This window comes from Elephantulus edwardii, unplaced genomic scaffold (assembly GCF_000299155.1).
Source record: "Elephantulus edwardii isolate Elephantulus edwardi_28Jun2011 unplaced genomic scaffold, EleEdw1.0 scaffold00297, whole genome shotgun sequence".
NCBI classification, from domain to species: domain Eukaryota; kingdom Metazoa; phylum Chordata; class Mammalia; order Macroscelidea; family Macroscelididae; genus Elephantulus; species Elephantulus edwardii.
Genome location: NW_006400047.1, coordinates 1,025,668 through 1,033,612, shown reverse-complemented (window position 1 = coordinate 1,033,612; position 7,945 = coordinate 1,025,668).

Below are 7,945 nucleotides of genomic sequence, written 5' to 3'. Positions count from 1 at the left end.
ATCGAGGTTGGTGTGTTGGAATCAGTGAGACTGGCTCAGGACAGGGCACGCTTCAGAGCTGCTGTACATAGGGTCACTATGAGTTGCAGGTGACTTGATGGCTCATAACAACACATAACTACTTTGCCAACCATGACGTCCTCCTCCAGAGACTGGTGTCTCCTGAGAACACATCCAAAGTCTCATTATCCATGTTTCTAAAGAGTATTTTGACTGTTCTTCCAAAACAGATTTGCTCATTCCTCTGACATGCCATGATATATATATTATTCACCAGCACCATAACAAAAACGCGTTAGTTCTTCTTCAGTCTTCATCATTCATTGTCCAGCTTTGCGCACATAGAAGATGATTCAAAACACCATGGCTGGTGTCAGGGGTACCATCAAAGTGACATCTTTTTAGAACTTTAACACTTTGTGGCAGAGTAGCTGTGAAGAATTAAAGCATATTTTAAAATTCCATTTTCTTGACTCTCTTTTAAAGCCCTGAAATCCACACTCTTCACCTCTGCTTCCTACATTCTCTTTGTTTAACACAAAAATCCAAATAATGTAAATCACAATTGGAAAGAACTTCCGACTATTCTCCCATGGAGCGAGTAGTGGTTTCAAATGTTAGCAGGCAATATCCCCATGGACTCCTCCAGCAGAGCTCCCCTCTCACAATGGCAGAAACTTGTTAAAATATAGTATAATATCACAACCAGGATATTGATATTAATACGATCTACCAACCTTGGAGGCTAGCATTTTGAAGCTCAGCCTCACTTACTTTGGGCACATGGCCAGGAGAGATCGGTCCTTGGAAAAGGACATCATGCTCAGAAGGGTGGATGGATAGCGCAAGAGAGGGAGACCCCGGATGAGATAGATTGATAGAGTAACTGGGCAATGAGGGTACGTGTGTTGGAATTAGTGAGACTGGCTCAAGACAGGGAAGCTGCTTTACATAGGGTCGCTAAGCATCACAGGTGACACAATCAATAACATTCTATGACAGGTTTGGAAGTAGGAGTGGCAACCACTTTCTAAACAACATACATCTGGAAACTCTATGAACTTTGATAAATGACGATAGTTGTAGAGGGGTAACTATGAGTCGTGCTCGACTGGAAGGCAATCAGCAACAATAAAAACCTGATCTAGATATTTTCAGTTTTACTTGAATGTATAATATGTCAACTATAACTTACAGCAACCATATGAACAACGTGTTACTCTATAGAGTTTTTAGAGGCAGCTCTCACCTAGTGGTAAGCAGTTGTGCTTCAATTCTGAAGACACATGGTTCGAATACAACAGCTGCTCCATGGAGAAAGATGGGCAGTGTCATCCAATGCTACTTACCACCTCAGAAAACCCGCTGGAGCTATTGATTGATTCAATCCCATGGACTGCCAAAAAATCCCAAACAGATACGTCTTGGAGAAGATACAATCAGAGTGCTCCTTGGAGGCAAAGTTGATGAAGTTTCATCTTACATAACTTGGGCATGTTGCTAGGAGAGGTTATTCCTTGGAAAGGGACATCATGCTTGGGAAGGTGGAGGGACAGTGAAGGAGAAAAAGATCCTCAACCAGGTGGATTGACCCAGTGACTGCAGCAATGGGCTTGAGCATGTTGAAAATTGTGAGGACGGCACAGAATAGGGCAGGGTTCAAATCTGTTGTTCATAGGGTAGCTAGGAGTTGTACTCGATTCGATGGCATCTAACAACAACATGAGAAACATATCTTGGTATACCCTATGCCACCCTCACAATCTCTGTTTTGCTCAAGCCCATTGTTGCTCACTGTGCCAGTCTGTCTCCTTTGAGGGTCTTTCTCTCTTTTTCTGACCCTCTATTTTTAAAAGCATGATGCCTTTTTCCAAGGCTTGGCATCTTTGACAACATACCCAGAGAATATGGGATAAAATTTTACTGTGTCTTTTACCTTGCCTCCAAGGGGCACCCTGGCCAGACCTCCTCCGCAATAGATTTGTAGTCCTTGGTCAGTTCAATACTCTGTAAACACCACAATTTAAAGGCATCAATTCTTCTTCAGTCTTCCCTACTCATTGTCCATCTTGCACATGCATATGAAGCAATTGAAAATACAGTGTACAGTTCTATGCAATTTTAGCACGTATATAGGTTTGTGTATCCATCAGTTCATCATCACAAAGGTGCCTTTGTACCACATTTCCGTACCTTTTGACCTTTCCCTCTAATCCTAGTTTCTAATTCTTGGAAATGACTGTTTTGTTCTAAATTTATATAATCTTCTCATTTCAAGAATGAGATTGGCTTAAAAAAAGGAAAAAAAAGAATGAGATTGGCTATTTCTCAGTCAACATAATTTCCTGGAGATTTACCCAACTTTTCCCATGTATCATTAGTACTTGTTTATTAGGAATGATATTCCGGCTTAACCATTCACCCATGGAAGAGTATATGAGTTGTTTTCAGTTTGACACTGTTACAAATAAAGTTGCAATAAACATTTGTGTGGACATATATTTTCATTTCTCTGCATTGAATGCCTAAAAGTTCAAGTACTGAGTTAAATATTATTTGCATGTGTAGTTTTTTTAGGAATTGGAAAACTATTTTTCAGGATGGCTATATTTTCTTACATAGTTATAAACAATGCCTAAATAATTGAGTTTTTCCAAATCCTCACCAGCAATGATTATTTTATGTTATGTTGTTATTTCATTAAAACCATTCTAGTGGCTGTGGTGGTATCTATCTCATTGCATTGATTTGCATTTCCAAATAATTATACTGAGACTCTTTTCATGTGTTTACTGATTATTTTTATAAGGTCTTTGGGGAGAAAAAGTTCACTTCTTTGCTTTTTTTTTTTTTAGCATCATCCATTCTCTGGGTTTCTTTTTCTTTTTTTCTTTTTAATTTTCTACTAGTTTATTTACAAAATTCAAATACAAATTCAAACAAATTATTTCAAATTCCCCCCCATCAAATTGTACAACCTTACGATTAACCCCTCCAACCAAGCACATCCACATCCCTCTGCTTTCAACCTATCCCACTCCCTTGTATCCTTATACTCATTCTACAATAATGATTTTATACAATATTTACCCTTGTGGGACTGAGTTAGTTCATTCAGCATAATACTCTCCATTTTCTCCCAAGTTAGGAAGCAATTTCCAAAATCACTGCTCCTATATGCTGCATAGTATTGCATAGTATTCCATTGTGATTGTACCATAGTTTCTCAATCTATTCAATTGTAGTTGGACATCTGGGCTGTTTTCATGTTCTTGCATTGGTGAATAATGCTACTATGAACATTGCTGTACAAAGTTCTACTTATTTTTTAATTAGTCTAATTTGTATTGCTGTTGAAGATTTAAAGTTCTTTATATTTTATATTTTAGTCTCTTAACAGATATATAGATATGACTTGGAAATTTTTCTACTTTCTAGGATAGTGTACTTTGATATGCAAAAGTTTAATTTTTTATTATTGTGGTATAAAATATATAACAAAATGCCATTTTACCCAATTTTAAGTGTATAATTTAGTGACATTAATTATATTTACCATGTTGTGCAACCATTATGATTTTCGATTCCTAACTATCTTTTATCATCATAAACAGGCCTATGCACTGTCAAAGAACTCATGGACTGCCAAAAGAACAAACAGATACGTCTTGGAAAAGGTGAAGTCAGAGTGCTCCTGGGAGGCAAGGGAAAGTTTGTCTTGTATATTTTGAGCACATTGTTAGGAGTAGCTGTTCCTTGAGGAAGATTGTCAACCTGGTAGACTGGCACAGTGACTGTAGCAATGGGCTCAAGTGTATCATAGATTATAAGGTTGGCACAGGACAGGACAGGGTTCAGATTTGTTGTTCAAAGGTTCCCTACGATTCATACTTGACTTGATGGCACCTAATTTGTTTTTTCTTTTGTTGTTCATGCTTTAGGCATCAAATCCAAGAAACAGTTGCCCAATCTACGGCCATAAACATTCACACCTATGTTAGCTTTTACATACTATTCCTTGGTCCATTTTTAGCTTGTTTTTGTGTATATTGTGAGAGAAGAAGTCAACCTGCTTTTGCATGTGGATCCCCTCTTGTCCTTGCACCATTTGTTCAAAGAGCTATTCCTTCCCCATTGAATGATCCTTGGCTACCTTGTTAAAAACCAATTGACAAAAAAAGGTATAGATTTACTTCTAGACTCTCAACTCCTCTATTCATATGCCAGTAGCTCATTGTCTTTTTTTTAAAAAAATACAATTTTTATTTTATATTGATTAATTTACAAGGTTTGTACATATTGATTTTCACAGTAGATCTTTCCCATTTCCTTTACCCACTCCTCCTGCACCCATCAAATTATGCCACCTCATGATTACTCCCTGCCCCCGCTGCCCATCCTCACCCTTCTGCTCCCACCTTTCCCTCCCCTGTTGGATCCATACATGTTTTAGTAGTTATCTTTTTATTTCTACAATAATGGTTTTATACAATAGTTATCCTTATAGGACTGAGTTAGTTCACTTAACATAATGCTCTCCAGTCCTTCTCAAGTTAGGTAGTGATTTTTAAAATCCCTGCTCCTGTGTGCTGCATAGTATTCCATTGTGTGAATGTACCATAATTTCTCAATCTATTAGATTGTGTTCGGAAATATGGGCTGTTTCCATGTTCTTGTGATGGTGACTAATGCTGCTATGAACACTGATGTACAAATCTCTGTTTGTGCCTCAGTTCTCATTTTCTCAGGGTATATTCCAAGCAATGGAATATCTGGGTCATCTGGTATTTCTATGTTCGTCAGTAGCTCATTGTCTTTATTACTGGAAATTTGTAGTAAGTTTTGAAATTGGGATATCTGAATCCTCCAATTTTTTCATGAATTTTTTAAGTGGTCAGGAACATTATCAAATAACAAAATTATGGGGACAGGTGTGGAGGCAGGGTCACCAGAAAAGAGGATTTACACATCCACTCTATATACTCGGTGGTAGTTGAGCCAAACAGAAAATAAAATATGTCACTACAAGGAGAAAAGTTTCCCAGTTAAAGCAGCTCTTGACACAGCTTCCTGCAGGGTGGTAGGCCAGTCAAGTAATGACTGTTAGGGGTTTCCTCTTACTCAGGAAACACTTCAAATGCAGAAATAATCCTGTTGAAAATATTCTAATAGCAGGTGAGGTGACATGGAAGAATTTTAGAGGCGAGGAGAAAGGTCTAGAAGGGCTTGTAAATTATATTACACACAAGCAGATTTGAAAATGAATGCAGCTGATTTGTATACATACTCAGGTGTAAGAAATGTCACTTTTTTATTTCTACATATAAGTAAATTTGTTCAGTACTCTCACTCATTTGGGAGGAGGAATGCTCAGTCTCAATCATGATTTGGATGTTTTTGGTCATTTCCTATCACACATGCACACATATCTGAGGAACATCTTGAGAAGATCAAGGGATTATAAGGTATAAAAACGTTGAGGCTGGAGTGAGATGCCTCTAACTTAATTGTTGGGTTTTTTTTTAGAATAGCTTTGCTTATTCTGGGTCTCTTTCCCTTCCAAATGAAACTGGAGATTGCCTTTTCTATCTCCTTGAAGAATGAATTTGGTATTTATATTGAGATTGCATTGAACCTGTAGATTGCTTTTGGTAGGTTGTCATTTTCATAATATTTAAACAGTGTACTAAGGAAAACAGCATGGCATTAATACATGAACAGCCACATAGACCAATGACGTACAATTGAAAAAAACAGAAATCAACCCATTAACCTACGGTCAACTAATATTTGACAAGGTAATATAATCCATTAAATGGGGACATGACAGCCTCTTTAAGAAATGGTATTGGTAAAACTAGACATCTGCCTGCAGAAATCTGAAACGGGATTCACATCTCACACCATATACAGAAATCAATTCAAAGTGGATCAGAGACCTAGGGATAAAACTCAAAACCATAAAGATTATAAAAGACAATTGGTCTATGGCATAAATAGGTTTGTGAATATAGCAAAAAATTGCACAACCTGGAGAAGATAATATCAATGAACAGGACCTTTTAAAATCAAATGATTCCTGTCATTCTTGTTGTATGCCTTCAAGTTGGGACCAACCTATAGCTGACCCTCTGTAGGTTTTCTGAGGCACAGAAGGAGATAGTCCATCCTTCTTCCACAGAGTAGCTGGTGGCCTTGAACTGCGTGCCTTCAGGATTGCAGTGCAGCATCTTGCCACTAGGCCACCAGAGCTCATAAATTTTCTCTAACAGAGTGAAAAGAAAGCACACAGATTTGGAAAAAAAAAATTTGAAAATGACATTTCAGATAAAGGTCTCATAACCAAAATTTACAGAATACTGCAGGGCCTCCACAAGAAAAAGAGACACAATCCAATCATAAAATGGCCAAAAGAAATTAAAACACTTCACAAAGGAGGAGTTTCAGACAACCAAAAAACACACAAGGAAATGGTTAAAATCACTAGCAATCAGAGATATGCAAATAAAAAGAACAATGAGATATCCCCTCACTCCAGCAGCAGTAGCAAAGTTTAACAAAACAGCAAACAATAGATGTTGCAAATAATATGGAGATACTGAAACTCTCATGCACTGCTGTTGGGATTGTAGGATTGTAACAACCATCACAGAAGACAGTTTGGCATTTCTTCAAAAAGTTGAACACAGAAATACCATATGACCCAGGTATTCCAGTGCTAGAAATATATCCCAAGGAAATCAGAACTGAAACATGAGTGGACACTTGCACATGTATGTCCATAGTAGCATTATTCACAATAGCATAAATATGGAAGCAGCCCAAATAATCATCAACAAATGAGTGGATTGAGAAATTGTTGTACATTCACACAATGGAATACTATGCAGCACTAAGGAGCAACAACTTCATAAAATACTATATAACTTGGGAGAGGCTAGAGAGCATTATGCTGAGTGAACTCTCTCGGTCACATAAAGATGAATATTGCACAAGATCACTATTGTGAAAATATGATAACTGAGCAAGATATGTACAAATGTTCAAAAATGGAAAGAGGAAAAAACAGAAAAAGGGGAGGAGAAAATCACTGAGATAGAAAGATTAGAGGGGGGCGCATGAAGTAATGCTGAAGACTGAATGGGGACTTGAAAAGATGGGGTGATAAGAGGTATATTTGTTTTTTGTGTTCTGTCGAATCAGAACCAACCCATAGCTGCTCCCTCCAGTGAATTTTTCAGAGGCAATAAATCACATGGGAGATTGCCCACCCTTCTCCCACAGTGCGTGCCTTTGAGATTGTAGTGTGACTTCTTATCACTAGGCCTCCCGAGCTCCCTAATAAGCACAGAGCGGTTTTAATTAATGATATAAAATACATCATTGAATGATATGAATGACTGTATAAAATTCAAGAAACTCTTGTAAAACACGACATCTATGAATGATTATATGCAAACCGATAACAAAATTTAAAAATATAAGAATATTGGGACAAGGGCAATGTTTTGACCAGGAGGTTAATCCTTTGGCTTTCCAACATTAAATGCTGGTATTTACTGCTTGTTGCCGGGGGTATTGTGACCTTAGAGGGCGCAGGAACGCTCCTCACAGCAATCCAGGTAACAGCATCACCATAAGGCCATTTCTTCCACCTTGAGAGGCGAAGTACTCCTCACCTACCGTCACTCACTGAGTTAACCCTGACTCACGGTGACTCCGTGTGTACTAATGCAGATCTGCACTGTATTACAATGGCAGTGACACAAAAGGGCACCAATCATGATAGCAATCTTGTGTGTGTGTGCAAATTTTATTTTCATAAGCACTGTTCATGTGTTTTATACGTATTTCTAATTTTATTCTTCACAATAATCTAGTGAGTGGAATTATTGTTATTATCTCTTTTACATATTCCACAATCAATATCCATGGAAATAGCAAT